This window comes from Peromyscus maniculatus, chromosome 4, assembly GCF_049852395.1.
Source record: "Peromyscus maniculatus bairdii isolate BWxNUB_F1_BW_parent chromosome 4, HU_Pman_BW_mat_3.1, whole genome shotgun sequence".
NCBI lineage: Eukaryota > Metazoa > Chordata > Mammalia > Rodentia > Cricetidae > Peromyscus > Peromyscus maniculatus.
Window position 1 is genome coordinate 14713138 of NC_134855.1, and position 19149 is coordinate 14732286.

General features: G+C 54.3%; 1 protein-coding gene across 2 annotated transcripts in view; it reads left to right on the forward strand.

Moving 5' to 3' along the window:
* The first annotated feature begins 659 nt into the window (after window positions 1-659).
* Window positions 660-19149, forward strand: part of Nacc2 (NACC family member 2) — a 77848-nt gene continuing 59358 nt past the window's right edge. The window contains exon 1 of one of the 2 annotated variants that reach the window (XM_076569229.1): window positions 660-736. The gene's annotated coding sequence lies outside the window, so the exon portion shown is untranslated. Of the gene's footprint in view, window positions 737-1102; window positions 1236-19149 lie in introns of those variants that run through there. The other variant, XM_076569227.1, reaches the window with a different exon arrangement.

A 19149-nucleotide genomic window follows, 5' to 3' on the forward strand; every position in this document is an offset into this window, starting at 1 on the left:
GCTCAGTCAGGTGGGGCTGAGAGGTCTCCAGCATGCAGACTCTTGCCCCCTCTGCCCAGCTTCCCTGAATACATCAAACCACCCTCAATAGGCTGACATGTGGGGCTGGGCTTTGAACCCGGGACCAAATTTAGATAGATCTAAGTGGGGTTTTGGGAAAAGCCCAGGATTGAGGTTCCATAGCCATCTTCCAAGTGTGTGTGTGTGTGTGTGTGTGTGTGTGTGTGTGTGTGTGTGTGTGTGTGTTGGGGATGGAGGTCTTTTCTAGAAGCAGAACTAAGGGTCAGTTATGGCCAAGGTAGGGACTAAGCTTGAAGCCAGGGTCCAAGATGCTCCAGCAAGCTGGTGCCTAGCAATGACCTTAGCCAGCAGCCAAGGTCTTGGGAAGGAATGGGCCAACTTCTGTTCATTTAATGCCCTTCCTCCCAGTGACCTTGTTCATGACCTCTTTCCTAGAGCCATTCTTACTTTCGAGCAAGGATCCTTGTGTAGGCATGGGGTCAAGGATTGCTGTGACCCTCAAAAGGCACCGGTGCCTGAGCACACAAAGGGACTCAGGTTGGGAGGGGCAAACAAGAGGGCTCCTGGGTACTTTTCAGGAGTGTGGCCGGTTTTATTTCTAGACACTTGACTTAAATCAGATCTCTGTCCAGGAGAGCAGAGCCGACAGAGACTAGGGACTGTTACACTCCTGGATCCCACCGGGCTTGAATACAAGGCTCTCCTCCAGACTGCTGTAAGTCAATGGGCAGGAGACACCAGTGCCCGAAGGTACTTGCTCCAAGGTTGCTCGGTCACACGATTTCCTATCCAAGGCTGGTGGGTGTAAGCGGGGCCGCGGGGAATTAAGAGGTTGAGGCCGGGCGCCCCAGCTCCTTCGCCTGTCCGGCCGCTGATCCCAGCCCCTCCGGTGCCTCGCGCATTCTCGGACTCTTAAGCGCTCGGGAGGGCCAGTGCAGCAACTCTCCGTGTCGGGATCTCCCACCAGACCCCGGTGGGCTTCCCTCTCCCGCGCCCACCTGGCGGCGAGTGCGCGCGCGCGCGCGATCGGCGCTCTGTCCCTTTAAACAGCCCGCGGGCGCCTCCCCCGCGCCCCGCCCCCGCCGCGGTGCGGCCGCCGGTGCTGGGCGAGGTCGGAGAAAGTCCGCGGGCGCCGGAGCTCGGGGACGCTGGAGCACTTCCTGCCGCGGGCGGCGCCGCAGCTGCCCAGGCCGGACCGGGCCGGGTGCCCGCAGGTACGGCCAACTTGGCGCGCGTCGCGCCGTTTCCGCCGCGGGCCAGTCGTCCCGCCCGCACTTCCCGCAAACTCCGCGGCGCGGCCGCCCAACTTGCGCACCCGCCGCCTGCCGCAGTGCCCGCCGCGCGCCCGGGGCGCGGCCGAGTGGGGCGCGGGCCGCTCTGGAGCTGCGCGCGGGCCCCGGGGCGGAGAGGCCGGCTCGCCGAGATGTCCCGGCCCAGAGCCTGGCCCCGGCTCCCCCAAAGCTGGGGCTCGGGGAGCTCTAGCGCCTTCCTTTCCCGCCGGGGTCCTCTGGCCACGGGAGACCCCGGGTACGCCCCGGACGGGAGGGGAAGCCCTGATGACACTGGCCCCTGGCCAGGGCACAGGGGACACACCCCTCCTGGCCGGCCAGGTCAGAGGCAGCGCGTCTGCGCATCAGACTCGGCCCGCGCCCGCCCACCCTAGCTAGGTGGGCCGGTTGGTGGGCAGGGGTCGTCACTGTCTCCCTTTCTCTCTGGTGACAACTCCAACCTTGGGAGACACTGGGGTTCGCCACAGTGGAAAGGGGCTTTTGGTTTGTCCCTGTTTCTGCATCTCCGCAAAGTTGTTAAGGTCTCCGGACTCTTCTCTAAGAAAACTTAGGCGTGTTTGGGGCTGGGGGAGGTGAGGTTGGGCGTCTCAATGGCTTCTTACCAGATGCTGAGACTCGGTACCTGCTTCTCCTGGGCGTATGTTGTGGGAGTCTGCTGGGTCGCTTCAGCCCTTCTCTGGGTTCGTTTCCTGGGCAGATGCGTTCAGCGCTGTTGACTGCTGATACCCTCCCTCTGGTGCTGTTTGAACCCTGGGGTTTGTGGGCTCCCCCATTCTGCTCCCTGGAGCTGACCTCACCGGCAGCTCCCACTGTCCCCTACTCCCTCTTATTGGAGCTTCCGGATGGAGATGTTTTTTGGGCCCTCTATACTAGGCTTCAGGTGTAGCTCGGGAAATGTTGCAGCTGATCCTGTATAGGGGTGGAGAGGGCTGGGTCTTGATCCTTGGTGGCCTGGCTGGGCTCCTGGTCCAGTAAAGCCCTGCCTCTGAGCAATTCATGTGCGCGTTCATGTCCCGGTCCTCCCTGGTGCAGTGATCTGGCTCTGCTCCCCTGCCTCTGGTTCCCTTTTCTGTCCTCCTCCTCCTCCTACAAGTTCTTGCCTGGTATTCCCTCCTGTTTTCCATTTTGACCAAGGATGAGGGCAGGGTGTCCCATGGGTCTCTGCACTCTGTATGGTCTTTAAACCTCATGATGTGCTGGGAGAGTTGGCTGTGGCTTTTCATTTCACAGTTGAGGGGACAAGGCTTGTTCAGCTAGGGGATGGACATTCAGCATTCTAGTCCCCACATCCAACAATCTTACCCAGGCACATGGAGCCCCCCACTCTGTCCACCAGCGTCTTTCACTCTTCATTCCTTCAAGGATGCTCCGTGGCTCTTCCTTATTGGGTGGCACCTCGGCTGAAACCCAGAGGAAGGAAAGAAAAGAGGTGAGACCCAGGGCAGCTGTTCCCTGTTCTTTGGGCCAGCTGGTCGGAATTAGCACAAGTAGAACAAGGTATCAGTTGTCACTTCTCAGTGGCCAGGGGTCTTTGCTCGGCGGTCATGCCCATGGCAGGATGGTGCTCGGTGAAGGCTGTGCACCCTGGCATCTGAACCTTGCTGATTCCGGGAGCTCGCAGCCATTTAGAGTGCTGGGAAACACTATCAGAGAGAAACGCTGGTGCTGCAAGAGTCGGGCACCAGGCTGCTCCTGGGCTGTTCATCTACCATCAGTCTGCAGTATGGACTGCCGGCATTATGTTTGGTGTGTCCAGAGTGCCTCTTCCTGAGAGAGGGGCTTGTACATGACATTGACAACCTCACCAAGCCTTTTTTTCAGACTAGTTCTTGAGCCTGCATTGTCCTTTCAGAATAGTGGTATCAGGGAGTGAGCTGGTGTGCAGAGGCCCTCATTGCCACAGAGGTCCTTCCTCCCAGATTTGCATGGGGGGGCATCATTATCTTTAGGGTCTTGTCTGGTTTTGACATAGGGGTCCAGCACTGATGGGGCAGAAACTGAGAGCTGTGGTCGCCTCAATAAGAGCTGAGTCCTTGGCTCTGAGGTCTGTGCCTCAGACATCCTGGATCCTTGAATGCACATGGCACCCAGTAGCTGCCAGCTCTGGCTGTCCATGTGTTCTCTGGTCCCTGCCCTAGACCTATTTTCTGCATGTCTTAGCCCATGAAGTCACCCTATCCCCTATCTTGTGGACTCTGCTCCTCCAGCCTGGTGGCTTCCAGGGAATTCTCTGGAGAGCTTTCAGTGGGTCGAAGTCAGCTTGGGTATAGGGGTGGGATAAATACCCCCCAAGCTGCTGAAGGTGTGCTGTTTGTGGGTCCAGTGACCATGAACCGACCGTCAGACCGCAGTCCTTTTGCCTTCACCTGCCACAAAGCCATAAACCTCCAGTGTAAGGAGCATCTTTGAGAAAGGGACTTTGATGTGCATCTCCCCCCCCACCCCCCAGTGTGTGCTGCTTTCCCTGCTGGTACCCATGGCTATGTTCCTAGGGGTCACCCTGGGCTGAGGAAGCCTGCGTGGACTTTGAGACCTGTTTTTGCTTTGATTTTTTGTTGTCCTTGTTTTTTTGGTTACCCCCGCCCCCCCAAGACAGGGTTTCTCTGTATAGCTTTGCGCCTTTCCTGGAACTCACTCTGTAGACCAGGCTGGCCTCAAACTCACAGAGATCCGCCTGGCTCTGCCTCCTGAGTGCTGGAATTAAAGGCGTGTACCACCACCGCCCAGCTGCTTTGATTTTTTTTGAGACAGTCTTAAGTAGTTCAGACTGGCCTTGAACTCAATATGTAGCTGAGGATGACCTTGAAGCCCCAGTCCTCCGGCCTCCTAAACCTGGGATAGCAGGTATGTGTCCTTACACCCTGCTCCAGGCCTGACCTTTTGGAGAAGGGAGCAGAGCTCTGTGGTGATGCAAGGGACACTTCCTCAATGCGAGGGACAGGTACCACGAGCCCTTGGGACACTGGCTTTAGCTGCTCCTGGCAGGTGTAGGCTGTCTATACCTGACCCCGTGGGGGAGTGAGTAGAGTCTGCTCTGCCTGGCTGTGGTCAGGTGATGAAGGGGTGCTAGAACCTGTTTAGGCTGGCTTGCTGCTCCCCTCACCCCAAAGCTCCTGCCTGGAGATTCTGGGCTATCCCTGGGCTTCCTGTACCTCATACTTCATCTCTAAGGCAGTGTGAGCAGCTTGACCCTGAGTTACCACAAGGTGTGTGTGTGGGGTGGTGGTGGGGAGCTTAGCTACCATAGTCTCTACCTGGTTTCTCAGATGTGGGTAGCCCTGCCCACAGCCTTCCCCGCCACTGCCTCCTTCTGGGTTTCTTTTTCCTTTCAGTCTTATACTGCCCCACCCCCACCCCTGTCTGGGCCCCCACTGCTGGAGAAGCAGCCTGTGATCTGGCCTGAGGTGGCTGCTCTGGCTTGCTCTCCAGTGCAAGGATCCTGGCAACCTCTTCTGCTGGTTTAGCAAATTCTCTCTTCCCCAGGCCTGCCTCCTGTTGGCATCACCTGCAGGGCTCGCTTTCCTAGAGCAGGGCTTGCCTCTGCTGCAGGTGTCTTGGAGGTTGGAAGTTTGGGGTTTAGAAGCAGAGACCCATGTGTCTGGTTCTCCCAGATGACAGGCCCATGAACATGGAGGAGTCTCTGCGTCCTCAATTGGGAGCTCATACAGGAGCCTGGGAGTCCTCTGAGCAGAGCAGAGAATGGACTCTGACCCAGGGCCCTGACTGCCCTGGAGTCTCCGCAATGCTGGGCCTGGGTTCTGGGAAGCTGCTTCATTAGGAACCTGAGGTCAGATTCCTGGAGATTTTGCCCCTTCCCCAGGCTGCGTGATCCTCCCTGTTTGGACCCCACTCCAGGTCTCCAAGCTGGCTCTGCCTGGCCTGCTGCCTTTGGGAGGGTGAGACCCTTGGTGGGAATGTTGCTGGCCCTTTAAGGGGAGGCTGGTTCAGTCCCAGGGAGAAGGAGGCTTTTTCTCTGGAGTTGTTTCCAGGTCCCTGGGGAAGAGCTGGCTGGGGCTCTTAGGAATCTTGCCCCTCCTCCCTGCATCAAGCCTGGCATCCAGGAGGGCATCCGGCCACAGATGGGCCTCCAGCTCCAGGCCCGCCCCTCACTGGTGTCTGGGAAGCAGGCAGGGGTGGAGCGGGGAGGGGGGGCGGGATCAACGGGCCTGAAAGTGCCCATATATAGTCACTGGGGGTGAGCAGGGAGTCATGCCTTTGAGCTGTCTGGCCCTGAGGTGGCCAATGCCCCCTGGCATTCCAGTGGGGAGGGATGGCAGTCAGAAAGGCAGGAGCATCTGGGGTAAAGTACATGGGGTCCAGCAAAGCCAGCCCCCAAGGAATGTTTGTTGATTGAAAATAAAAATTTCCCAATTCCTCTGTAGTCAGAGCCAAGAATACTTTGAAAAACCACCGTTTTTAAAAGTTAGAGGTAATAGTATGTCCATAGTCAAGAGCAGGCTGAGGTCCCTGACTGGAGAGTAGGGTCTGGTGCCTGCTGATGGGACAGTCTTTCTAATAAGAAATGCTGGAGCCCTTTTTATGAGGACAGCTGAGTGTCGTCCTTCTCATCCCCAACCCTGTTTGGCAGAGAAGGGCATAAAGGGGAGGCTCCTGCTCCATCCTCTGCTGTTCTGGAATGTCTCCCCTCCATCCCCTGTGTTACTGGGGGGAGGGGGCGGTCTGCTGTCCTGTCTTGTTGCTGACTTCAGAGGCACCCCGGTTCTGGGCCATCCCCCTCCCTCCTGGGGCCCTGGGGCCTGTCCTTGGCCTCCCTCCCCTGCCCTCTCCACTTTTGACTCTGCTCTTGAAAAATCACAATGTTAACACAGTTTTTGCTCCTGTAATCTAGTTACTATTGCGCTGCTAAGCGTCTTTGTTAAATTTTGTATATTGATACTTTCTGTTGTTGTCAGCAGTTTTTTCTTTCTTTTTTTTTTTTTTTTGGATATAAAGCCATTAGGGTGAGAGAAGATTAAAAAGATACATTACAATTAAAATGTTAATGAAATCCGCATCATACAACTTTGGAAAGCCTTCAGGCATTTATCTTGCCTGTGTCATGTCCATTAACTTTGGCTATTCTTACTCCACACTGACCCCTGCTGAGAGTTTGTGCTATAATTGGATTTTTTTTTTTTTAATAAAAAAAAAGGGGGGAAAAAGCTTTTAAGAAAATAGAGGTTGAGTGGCCAGTCTTGATTCCGAAATGAAGAGAGGAGAAAATGGGAAAGCTTGGCTCCCTCCCTGGGGGCAGGCTCAGGGCCCATCCCCTGCTTGGTGCTAAGGTGTGAGTTTGGAGTGTGGCTTTGCAGGAGGCGGAGCCCAGAAGAATGAGGGTGTGGCTTGAGGGCCAGGTTGGGGTGAGGGGTATTCTTACCTCCCAAGGGAGAGCTAAGGTGCTGGGCAGCGGGGTTTAGGAGGCCCTCCTCCCTCCGTCCTGCCACTCCCCTGTGCCTGTGACTGCTTGAGGAGACACTGATGTTTCTGGCTAGGGTTTTGGGCAGTGGGAAGCGGGGAAGCCCCAGGTCTTCTTCCCAGGGCAGCTGAGAGTTCAGGGCAGCAGAGTGTGGCTTCTGGGCAGGCAGGTCAGGTGTGTGTGTGTGCACAGGTACACATATGCATATTTATGTATATATGAGTTCATGTGCTCATGTGGCCCATGGCCACCAGCCCCTCTCTGTCCCTGGGACTGGCTCCCCTCCCGTGATAGCTCTGTGGGCACCTGGTAGTGCTGGAACTGGTCAGGTGGTTGGCAGTGGACTGTAACAGACAGATTTCATGTCTGTGTTTCTGCAACACCTTTCTAAAAAGGGAAACATAATTTAAAATATGATTACTTAGTGTTGTAACAGCGCCTCACCCGCTCTGCTGTGAGGGAGATCATTATCAGTCTGATATTAACTTGCAAAGAATATTATGCAAATTGCCTGCGGCTTGGGAATCCTGGCAGGCGGGGGCCAGTCTGGCTTCCCTGGAGCTTGGGCCCTTGTCCTTGGGGCTGAGACTTTTTCTTCCTTTCTCCTCACCCTGTATACCCAGGCCTCTGCCCTGATGGTCCCCGTGTGCTAGCAGCAGCCCAGCCTTAGGTCCGTGGAGCCCCACCCACATCCTTCATCCGCTTTGTTACAGTGATAGGAAACGGGAAGCCTCTTGGCTGGCTTGCTGTGGTGTGGAGTAGCATCTGTTTGGGGTGAGGGTGCTGTGATGGTGACTGGCTGGACCTTGACATGGGCACTCAGCTTCTGTGACTCAGCAGCCCCTAGGAATGGACATGGCCAGGGGGAGGCAGTGGTCTTACTGGTTTTGGGATGCTTCCAGAGGCACAGAGGTAGCACCTGGGAAAGGGTGTGCTCTGGCATGGGTATGTCCTGCCGTGCTGGTCTTTGGGTCTGATGGCAGCTACACTCTTTTTGTTTGTTTGTTTGTTTCCGAGACAGGGTTTCTCCGTGTAGTTTTGGTGCCTGTCCTGGATCTCCCTCTGTAAACCAGGCTGGCCTCAAACTCACAGAGATCCGCCTGGCTCTGTCTCCCGAGTGCTGGGATTAAAGGCGTGCGCCACCACTGCCCGGCTGGCAGCTATACCCTTACAAGGAGGAGGTGTTCTCCCATATCTACCCTCCCGGTTCATCCTGATGGGGGTGGTGCAGTCTGGCTAGGAGAACATTTCTTTCAAACACTGTTCCACCACCGTAACAAAGTCCCATAGAGCTATGTCCCTGACCCTAAACAGTGGAAAGGCCTGTTTTGGGGTTCCTAGAAACAGTGTCTACCTGGCACCAGTGAAAGCCCAGTAGTTGGTCCCCCAAAGATGCCCCTCTCTAGTGTGGTAAAACTGAAGCCTGCCGGATGTTACCCAATCTCCTTGCTGTACCCCAAATCTCCTAATGTAGAGCCAAGGACTGAGAAGTAGGGACCTTCCTGGGGAGACCCTTAGTTTTCCCAGGGCAGGGGGTGAGAGTGCAGGGGAGGATGGGGGTGAGGGGGTGGGGTACAGCTGCTGGCATCTGGTAGAGAGTTATGGTCTCCCTGCAGCAGGCGGTGCTGAGGCCAGGAGTAGATGGAGGCACTCTCAAGGATCATACTGATGCCTGTTCCTAGTGGCTGTTGCCCACACTGCCAGCTCTTCATATCCAGGATCCTCTTGAGGTGTGGGTCCTGCCCCCCACTGCATTAGGGTCCTGATCGGGGCCTCAGTTTCTTTGTGTGTGAAGTAAGGGAAGCTGATCGTGAGCTCTTAATAGCACGCAGCGCTCCCCTTTAGTCAGTGTCGCTGGCCAGGGCTGACCCACAGTCAGCTCTGGGGAGGCCGCCTTGTGTCATATCCTAGGGTGTCCCCAAGAACCGTCTTCCTAATGACAAAGCCAGCTACCTCTTCCTGCTGCTACCCCTGCCACTTACGATGGCTGCTGTAGGAAATCCGCTGCAAAGTGCCTGTGTCGATGGTCTGCAGGAGGGGGCGTTGTTTGAAAGGATCATAGCCTTGGGCTGACCTTAAAAGTACTGAAGGCAGACAGGTGTAAACAAAACCCAAAAAACTGCAGAAATTCAGGACTAGAGAGATGGCTCAGCCTTACAAGCACTGGCTGCTCTTGCAGAGGACGTGGGTTTGGGTCCCAGCACCTACATGGGGGCTCCGACCCTCTGTATCTCCAGTTCTAGGTGGTCCAACACCCTCTTCTGGCCTCCATGCCTATACATAAATGCAGACAAAACACTCATACACATAAATAAATCTTTAAAAAGAGTCGGGCGGCGGTGGTGCATGCCTTTAATCCCAGCACTCTAGGGAGAGAGAGCCAGGAGGATCTCTGTGAGTTCAAGGCCAGCCTGGCCTACAGAGCAAGATCCAGGACAGACACCAAAACTACACAGAGAAACCCTGTGTTGAAAAAAAAACAAAATAAAACAAAACAAAAATTTTGAAATTAAAAAAATTATTTTATGTGTATGGGCGTTTTGCCTGAATATATGTCTGTGCACCATGTCTGTACATGGTGTCTATGAAGGCCAGAAGAGAGCATTGGATCTCCTGAAAACTGGAATTACAGATAGTCGTGAGCTGCCATCTGGGTGCTGGGAATGGAACCTGGGTCCTCTGGAAGAGCAGCCAGTGCTCTTAGCTACTAAGCAATCTCTCCTGCCCCTGCCCAAAGTAAATCTTGGAAACAACAGCAGCAGACATCCAGGCTGAACTCGGGAATACAGGTCATCTGCACGCTGAGACCCTCCCCAACCCCTCACCTTCTCATGGCTCTACAGTTCTAGACGCACTTGACCTTGTCTGCACCGTTCTGGCTGCTGCCTCCTGGTCCCAGCCTCTTCCCTCTAACTGGATGAGCTCAGCTCGGCTCCTTAACCAGTCAATGCCCTGTTTGTGAATAAGGCCCTGTTGGAGGTTTTGGGGAGGGGGGGTATGAAGTTCTGCGCCAGGACAGAAAACCTTTGTGCTTGGTGGCTCTTGTAGTACTTGCCAGCAGCAGGGTGGGTCTCAGACACTGCGCCCAGTGCTTCTCAGAGCTTCATGGAGGATGTCTGAGTAGCAGCAGCCCGGCGAGAGATGTTTGAAAGAGCAAAGCAGAGGGGCCGAAGGAGGGAAATGGGGCCGAGGCTTACATAAGCTTTGGGATAGGAGAGACAGGCATTGTGTTAATTATTGTAACCCAGTTTAGCCGTGAGTCTGTGTCACATGAAGTGGCCTGGAAACTGAAGCGCGTGGGTCACAGTGACGTCCTGGGGTGACATGGCTGGCACAGGGCAGACAGTGTAGGGTATACACCAGCTCAGCTGCAGGGAGGCCGGGAGGATGAGATATCCTTGGGGTCCAAACCGACCCGTACTGCAGGGAAGTTCGGCTGCACAGGTCTAGGCACACTTGACCTTGCCTGCACCAATGCCTCTTTGTCCGGCCTCTTCCCTCCATCGGGCCCTGGGCCCCGAGTGCCAGGCTGGTGTCTGGACCAGCAGTAGTCTAGTCAGTCTGACACTGGTGTCAGTGGGGTGGGCTTGTTCGCAGTGACAGCCTTGGCTTCTCTGCTGGCGCACAGCAGGCTCCCAGGTGTCTCCTCTTTTCAGGTGATCAGCTGTAGGGAAGATAGAGCCTGTGGGCCCCGAGGTCACTGGAGGCTACCCTGGGGTTTAGCTCTGGACCTCTTACCAGGTTCTTCATGACACAGGAAGCTGGGGAGCCCCCCGAAACGCCCTTGAGAATTTCCCACCCCCAATACTGTATGGGACACCTCAGAGTTTGCAGATGCCCCTCTGCCTCATCTCTGCCAACTGGCAGGGATCTCTGGAAGGACTGACAGCTGCCTTTGTTGCTTGTAAGACCTTGGCTGTATTCTGTGTGCTGCTTCTGAGGGGTGACAGGACATGTGGCCCATGACCCAGACGTGATACCCTTCTTTGGGGTCTGATGGGGTGATGTGGTCTCCTCCAGTCTGAGGCCAAGAGTTTGGGAGGGTGCCCCTCCCTTTCTAAGCACTGATGTGAGACTGGCTTCTGTTCTTGCCCCCGCTCACTCCTGCCTCCATTGATAAACAGGCTGCCCAGTGTTGGTGGCGAGACTGTGGGTCAGAAGTTTGAGGATAAGTATAAAGATAATCAAATTCAGGAATTACATGTACTATGTAAAGAACTCTTCCCCAAACCTCTTCAGAGTAAGTTACCCGGCATACCTCAGTGTATCTTGTTCAGACAAGAGCTAAGGGCCACCTGCCACCTACCTGTGCCAGCACATGCCATAACCTTGGCAGCCCTGCATGCTGCAAGAAGTCACTCACCAGCTATCACCAGGGACATCCTTCGTAGTGAGACATCTGGTACAGAGGCCATGTTCTGGTTATTTGTTGCATCTTAAATTGTGTGGCCTGAAGGTAATTTTATGTTTTCAGTGAATCTGAGGGAATCACTTCTGTTTATTTATTTATTCATTTGTTTGTTTGTTTAATTTTTTTTCAAGACAATTCTCTGTGAAGCAGTCCTGGCTGTCCTGGATCTCGCTCTGTAGACCAGGCTGGCCTTGAACTCACAGAGATCCGGCTGCCTCTGCCTCCCAAGTGCTGGGATTTAAGGCATGTGCCACCACTGCTCCACTTATTTATGTATTTTGAAGAGTAGTTTATTGACTATACTGCAGTAGTAGCAATAATTAGGAAGTAACTAGAATTCTGCTTCCTATATTTTGAATTTTTGTTTTGTTTTGTTTTCTGAGACAGGGTTTCTCTGTGTAGCCCTGGCTGTCCTGGAACTTGTTCTGTAGACCAGGCTGGCCTCAAACTCACAGAGATCCACCTGTCTCTGCCTCCTGAGTGCTGGGATTAAAGGCGTGCGCCACCACCGCTGCCCCGCTTGCTTTTAATTGTTTTTTAACATTGATTTGTGTGTGCTATGGAGTGTGGAGGTGAAAGGACAACTTACAGAAGAGTTTGTTCCCTCCTCCCACCATGTGGCTTCCAGGCATCACAAACTTAGGTGGTCAGGCTTGGTGACATCTCCTTTACCCCACTGGGCTGTCCCACTAGCCCTGTTTGTATTGGAGGGTTTTGTGTGGTTTTGTTTTCTGAAGAACAGGTCCCACCATGTAGCCCAGGCTGGCCCCCAACTCTTGATTCTCCTGCTTCAACTTGTCCAGTCCTGGGATTACAGGTGTGTGCTCCCAAGCTGGGTTCCCTTGTGGTATGACCTTGACCCACCTCTTGGGCTCAGCGGTGGGGTTTTCTGCTCCCAATGTCAGAATGGCGTTCAGAAAGCTTTGAGTTTCCAGATGAGGGGATCCCAGCCTGAGATTGTGCTTCTGTAGATGGCTTCCAAGTTCATCTGCCTTGTGGCAGGTGCTGGCAAGTGCTGAGTTACACCTTATTGTGTGACATCCCACAGACGGCTGGAGGACCCAGTGTGCCTGGTAAATGGAATATGCTGCTGTGAATGGAGTTAGCGAGTATTTGTTCCAGAGAACCTGGAGTGTTCCAGAGGCCAGGCCAGTTGGAAGAATGCTCCCAGTTTGTGTCTGCCTGTGCTTTCCCTGACTTGTACTTGTCATGTCTTGGACAGGAACATCACACATGCACCAGTGTCCTCTGGTGTCACCTCTACAGCCGGAGGTGGTGGCACTCAGAGTGACTTCTAGTCCCTTGGGGGACTTGTCTATCTGTTCTTTGAGCCTTCTCTCTCTCTCTGGTTTTGAGACAGTCTCTTACTATAGCCCAAAATGTCCTAAATCTCACCACGTAGCCCAGCTTCGAAGTCATGCCAATCCTCCTGCTTCAGCCTCCTGTGTTCTGGGATTATAGGGACAGTTGCCACACTTGGCTTGTTGCCAGAGTCTCTAAGACTGGCCATGGTGGAGGAAGGGTCAGACACATGATTTTGAGCGTGTGTGAAGGACTTGAGTCTTTGGTAGAGTCAAGGAGCTGTAGAACCACAGAGTGGTGAGGAGTGGTAGAGGCATGTCCCGGCCAACAGCTGTTTCTGGAGAGGCAGGTTCCTCCCCCTCCCCTTCCTTCTTTTTGAGACACAGTCTCACTATGTAGCCCCGTCAAACCTGGCACTCCATGTGTAGAAGAGGCTGGCCTTGAACTCACAGAGCTCTATGAGAGGTAGGGCTAATCCTGTGAGTAGCATGTCCCTCTGGGGGCCTTGGAGCTTATGGGTGGGTGGTGTGTTCCTTGTTCTTCCTTAGATTGTGGGACTGTGTGCCCAAGCATGGCATCCTCACGCCTGATGGTGGCTGGCTGCACGTCCTGATTCTCTCCTGACCCCAGAGCTCTTGGGTCTTCTTGATTGACACTAGCAGGGTCCCTTTGGAGCTGTGGCAGACAGTGTGGTCAGGACGGGACCACCATTGCGGAGGACTGGGAGCTGGAAACGTAACACTTCTGAAGGTCAGGGTGTATAGTTGAGGTTTTACAAAGTTGCCCTCTTTCTGCTCAGGCTGTGGGGAGAGTTTCTCTTGCCCCAGCCAGCCTACGTGAGTACCAGCAGCCCCTGGTCTTCTTTGGCTCAGGTTCACATCAGTCTGGTTTTGGCTCCCATCATCACTCAGTCTTCGTCTCGGTCTGTGTTCTGTTATTATAACAGGGTACCCGAGACTGGGTGGTTATGAAGAGTAGAGGATCATTTGGGTTCACAGGTTTGCAGGTTGGGAAGTTAAGAGCATGGCACTGGTACCTGTTCTTCATAACTTCTGGGTCCAAGGGGCTAACACCACCCCCAGCTCCCATGGGAAGTAGAAGGATGAGGGGGCCTGTACCTCGGCTTGCTTTGCGATCCCTCCTGTAGCTAACCTGACCCAGACTGGGAGCTCACACAGTGGGATGGGAAGCCACTCTTGGTTAATTCATTTTTATGTTGTGTTTGAGTGTGTGCCCACATATGTATGTGCACTCCATCAGTACAGTGCCCAGGGATGCCCGAGAAGTCATCAGAAACCTGGAACTGGAGTTAGAGACAGTTGTGAGCTGCCGTTTGGTCCTTTTCAAAAACAGTGCATGTTCTTAACTGCTGAGCCATTTCTCCAGGCGTGGGAAACCCATTCTTGAAGCTATGATTCAAGCTCCTTCCTCAGGGCCCCACCTCACTGCACTGCCCCCTGGATTAGGATTCATCCTGGATCTAAATTTTGTTTTTTTGAGACAGGGTTTCTCTATGTAGTCCTGGCTGTCCTAGAACTTGCACTGTAGACCAGGCTGGCCTTGAACTCCGAGACCCACCTGTCTCTGTCTCTTAAGTGCTGGGATTAAAGGCGTGTGCCACCATGCCCAGTTGACCCTGAATTCTTTACCAAGCATGTTAAGTATTGCGTGTCTGTGGTACCAACTGCTTGGGAGACCGAGGCAGGGCATTGCATGGGTCGAGGAGTTCGAGACCAGCCAGGGTAATATAATGAGACTTCATCTCAGAAACCACAAATAAAACAAATGAAATGGGGACATGGTAGCTCATGTCTACAATCCTAGCACTTGAGAGGCTAAGACAGGAAGTTTGCCAAGAGTTCCAGGCCAACCTGGGGCTACAGAATGAGACCCTGCCTTTAAAAACAAAAATCATCACAACAGAAACCCAGTCCTGACCCTCCAAGACCAGTTCCCAGTGGTCCCTGCCCCTCCAGCCTGTATGCTTGGCCACTCCTCCTCCTCGGGACCTGAGGTGTTGGCAGTGGGGGGACATTTTGGCCTTCAGTGCAGAGGTAGTGAGGTTTCTGGAATTGAGGACCAGCAGAGGGTGAGAAAAGCTCTTTACCACCTTCACAGTCCTCCTAGTAGAAAATTGATCATATCTTGTCCTTAGCACATGTCTGCTCTGGTGGAACAATTGGGAGACACCTGTTCCCTTGAGCTCTGTAATTAGATGGGCCTGAGAAGGACGGTGGACAATCTTGGTTTGAGGTAGGCTGTGTGTGATGGGAAATGAGAAAGAAAAAAGCAGTTGCTTACAGAAGACCGTGTCTGATTTTTCCTGAGGGCAGAAGAACCCCGGGAATTGTGTGATTGTGCAGTGAGGTTTGATGGTGCCCATGCTGCTTTGGGGGAGGTGTCCCTGGTACTCAAATATCCGAATAATGCCCCAACAGGGATCCAGGGGCCACGGGTGGATTTGGGGAGAGATGCTGGTAGGGGAGCAGTGGGGCCCAGCTCTTTCCCCTTGTGTTTGGTGGGACCCAGCTGGCCCCGTGCCATGGCCCACAGCCCTCCTAGGCACACCCGTCGGCCTGCCCAGTGCATGCCCACGCTCCTCGCTCCCTTGCAGGGAGGACACAGGTGAACCCGAGCCTCCTGAGACCAAGCCACTGGCTCAAGGGGACTGAGCGGATGGGTAGAGATACCACTTGGGCTTGAGGGCCCAGGGTCTTCCACCCTGTTTGGACCAGAGCAGAGAGACTGACTTGAGTCCTATTCACACGCTGTGGGGAGTTGTGCGTCACTGTGGTTCTGCTTTAGGGATGGGGTGCTTGGTACTTTAGGATTGGGGAGGAGCTGCTGCCCCTGTTCCCGTCTCACAGAGGAGAATGTGAGAGGTGGAGTGACCCTGTGGTCCGACAGCAGAGCTGTCGCAGAGAGCTGGGTCTAGCAATGGCTGTGTCCTGGCATTTCCTTAGAGGTCTGAAGGTGTCTTGGAGTCTAGTTGCTGGGGGCCCCTAGCCGGATCAGGTGGTATAAAGACAGCAGGAGCCCAGGATCATCAGTGTGGCTGCCGACCACCTCTGAGTCCTCCTGCCTTTCCGTGCTCTGCCGCTGCTCGTTATCCAAGACGGGCGCCCTTTGGGTAGATGGAGCTTAGTTTCCTCTTTGATACTGGATCAGGTGATCCAGGAAGGGTAAATATGGCAGGGCAGGGGTCTGTGTCCTGGCTTGAGGAGCGGGCAGCAGTGGCCGGCCTGTGGCAGCCCTCATCCTCCTGTGGGTGCAGGGTTTCCCTAAGTCTTCAGGTGCCCCTCGTTGTGGTCCTGACTGAGGCCGAGTGCTACTGCTTGTTCTGAGCCCCCAGATGTGCGGAGGAACAGAAACACAGCCTGTGGCCTGTCCCTGGGTCCGCCTTAGCTCTGCCTGGGGAGTGGAGTGTATCAATTGGTCCATTAACTCTGCCACCGAGTGCCGGCACGCAGCCCCAACGCCATCACCTCCCAGCCCTGGAGAACCAGTGGTTGCTTGCGTTTCCAACAGCCTGAGGGGTGGAGAGTCCTGACTGGCCTCAAGGGCCCCATTTGGCTGGGGATCTCTCCAGATTGTTTCCTGTGTCTTCTTTGGTTCTGGGATATAGGAACACCCTGTTTCTTTTCCCCAGGGCTGTTTACCGCCTTGGTCACAAGCCCAGGTGTTCATGGGAAAGTTCCCTGTGCCCTGTGTTAGAGGTACAGGAGGGGCTGCTGTCCTGGAGGGGTCCCAGGGCTGTGCCCTATCACCGCCTGCACACGAGTGGTTTTGCCAGGTCCGGCTGGCCAGCTCTGAGGTGGTTCTACTTCTTCCCTCTGCCCCTCCGTGGTGTCTCTTTTGGGACTCAGGTCCCTTCCTGGCCCACATGACACTACTCCCAAATCGGAGAACTCCACAAATTGTATTCTGGGCGAAATTCTTCTGTCTGCAGAGCTGGGCATTGGTGCTCTGGGATGCAGAGAAGTTCCTATGACCCTACTTGGCAGTACACTTCCCTTTGTGTTTCTTAGAACCTAGATTGCATTCTGGATGCCTCTAGAGGAGGGCACCCCAGGCGAGGGGGCGAGAGGGCCCAGGCTCAAAGAAGAGTGGGTGTAGAGAGGCTGCATTGGGCAGGGGGAAACGGGCTCATGGTCCGGTTATTGGGTCTCACCAGAATACAGAGGTCCTTCTGGGGTGGTACGTGGTTCTGTGCCAGGGTGGGTGTGGCTGATCCTGGCAGCCTGTCTTATAGGATCAGTCAGACTCAGAGGGTTTTCCCAGCTTGGGAGCCCCCATAGCAGGGAATGGTTGTCTGCAGCTGTCTCACAGGGCTCCCATCTCCACAGCTGGCTAGAGTAAGTAGCTTGCCGGTCATTCCCAGAACAGTGGGGGCCCATGGGGCTGGCGGCTCAACCCACGGTGGGAATGTTAGGGATTTGGCTGAGTTTTAGAGACTTCCCTGCATTTGTATCTAGATTTTAGAAACGTCCTGTTCTTAAGCGCAGACCAGGCAATTGGGGGAGGCTCTGACCCTCTCTGCTGGTGCAGCCTTTTTCAGACTTTAATGAACACGTCAATATCTGTATTTGGAGCTCCTGAGACCAGAGGAAGGAGATGGAGGGTCCCCAGCTCCAGGTGCCTTCAGGCCTGGCCCCACCTTCCTACCCCGAGGGCGAGGTGGCTTTTCTACTCCCTTTTAAGTGGATCTGCACCTCCATGTCCTTCCTACTGGGCCATAGGATCCCCTCAGCTGGAAGTAAGGAGGGCTGGCCATGCGTCCTGCCTTTAGCCTATACTGTGATAATGTCCCTGTCATCTAGTTGAGAGCTAGGTGTCTGACCGTCCTTCAGTCCCTGCAGAGGACTTCCAGGAACCCTGGATTATTAGCTTGGCCTGGATGGCGACCAGAGCTGGCACAGTAGGTTCAGTGGTTGAAGCCTTGTGCTTAGAGAAAGTGTCCCTTGCTTAGAATCCAAAGGATGGCACTCACTGCTCTCACCAGCGTGAGTGGTTGTGGGCCAGCCAGACTAAGGAAGAATCCTGCCTTATGCTGGCATACCATGGCACTCTGGGTAGGCGCCCTGCTTCTCCCTGGTCTCCTCATCCACCCCAGAGGCCTCATTGCCCACTCTGGGGGAACATCCTGCCTTCTGGGCCCCGAAACAGGAGCACCAGCTTCCGAGTACGTGCAGTGCACACACACGTCTGAGTGGTTTTTAGGATCCGTGCCTTAAACTAATATAGTGTGTGCTTTTTTTTCTAAGTCATGATTGAAGTCAAATTAACATATTTACCTTCAGTGCTCCCGTGGGAACCGTTAGAGCATCTGAGAGGTGCGGCGGCTGCATCGCACTTGTGACAGTGACATGGATGTCAGCTCTCAGGGGACAGGTGCCTGAGCCTCCCCATGGCTTCCTGGCTGCTTGTAGGGTTTCCTGGATGAGGTGAGAGACTAGTCTTTTGTGTACACATGGTCCTGGCTGGGGCTATGAGGTGGTTGCTGAGACTGCTCCCCCCTACCCACCAGCCCACTGTGCTAGTGCCTCCTAGGGTCACTTGGCTTGGCCTGCTCAAGCTTTGGCCTTGCCTTGTACGTCTGCCCCAGTAGGGCCCGATTCAGTGTGGTGGTTTGAATGAGAACGACCCCATAGGCTCATGTATGTGGATGGTTGGTCCCCAGCTGGTGGAGCTGTTTAGGAAGAATTAGGAGGCGTGGCCTTGTTGGAAGAGGTGTGTCACTAAGGGTGGGCTTTGAGGGTTCAAAAAGTCCATGCCTTTCCCACCTAGCCCTCTCTGCCTCCTACGTATGGAGCATGTAAGCTCTCAAGTACTGCTCCCGTGCCATGCCTGCCTGCCAGCTGCCATGCTTCCTTCCATGATGGTAATGGACTCACCCTCCGAAACCGTCAGCCCCCAAATGAAACACTTAGTTTTATAAGTTGTCTTGGTCATGGTGTCTTAGTCTAGCAATTAAAAAGTAACCAAGTTCCCACCTCTCCGCCCTTCCCATGCGTCTTGCATGTCTTGCACTCTGGCAACTTCAGCTCACTCTAGTCCAGGAGCTCTTTACCCTGGGGTCCTATCTGGGGCCCGAGAGCATGGTCCAGCCTCAATTTTCCCTCAAAGAGATAGGACTACTGCATCTGTCTTGTGCATTTCTAAGTTGTTACCCGGATGGACTAGTGTCACTCAGGCTCTGTCTGCATGTGCCATCCCCTTCACGGGCTCTGGGTACCGGGTGTGAAGAGCCTGGCATTTGGAATTCTGGAGTCTCAGGAATGTAGGGTGACAGGTCTGGGCACAGGATATATTGTAAGATATGGGGCAGCTCCCGGGCCGTGTGGGTAAGTGCCTCAGTGGATGCCTGGCACCCGCCTCCCATCATCACTGTTTTTTGTTGCCAAGGATGGGAGCCAGCATGGGATTCTGGGTTCAACCCCAGTATTAGAACGAAAAGGTGTGAGGCCAGGTGTGGTAGTGCAGGTCTGTAATCCCAGCACTCAAGATTGAAGACAGATTTCTCTAAGTTTGGGCCACACTGGTCTATATAGCAAGTACCAGGTTACATGGTAGGACCCTGTCTCAAGAAAAAAAATTAAGAAGTGTTTAATGTGTGTGAGAGAGGGTATTGTTTGTGTGAGTGTGCAAATGTTACTGACTTCTATTTGTTAATATTTGTGAAAGGCTTTTTTGGTGTCTGTATTCAGGAG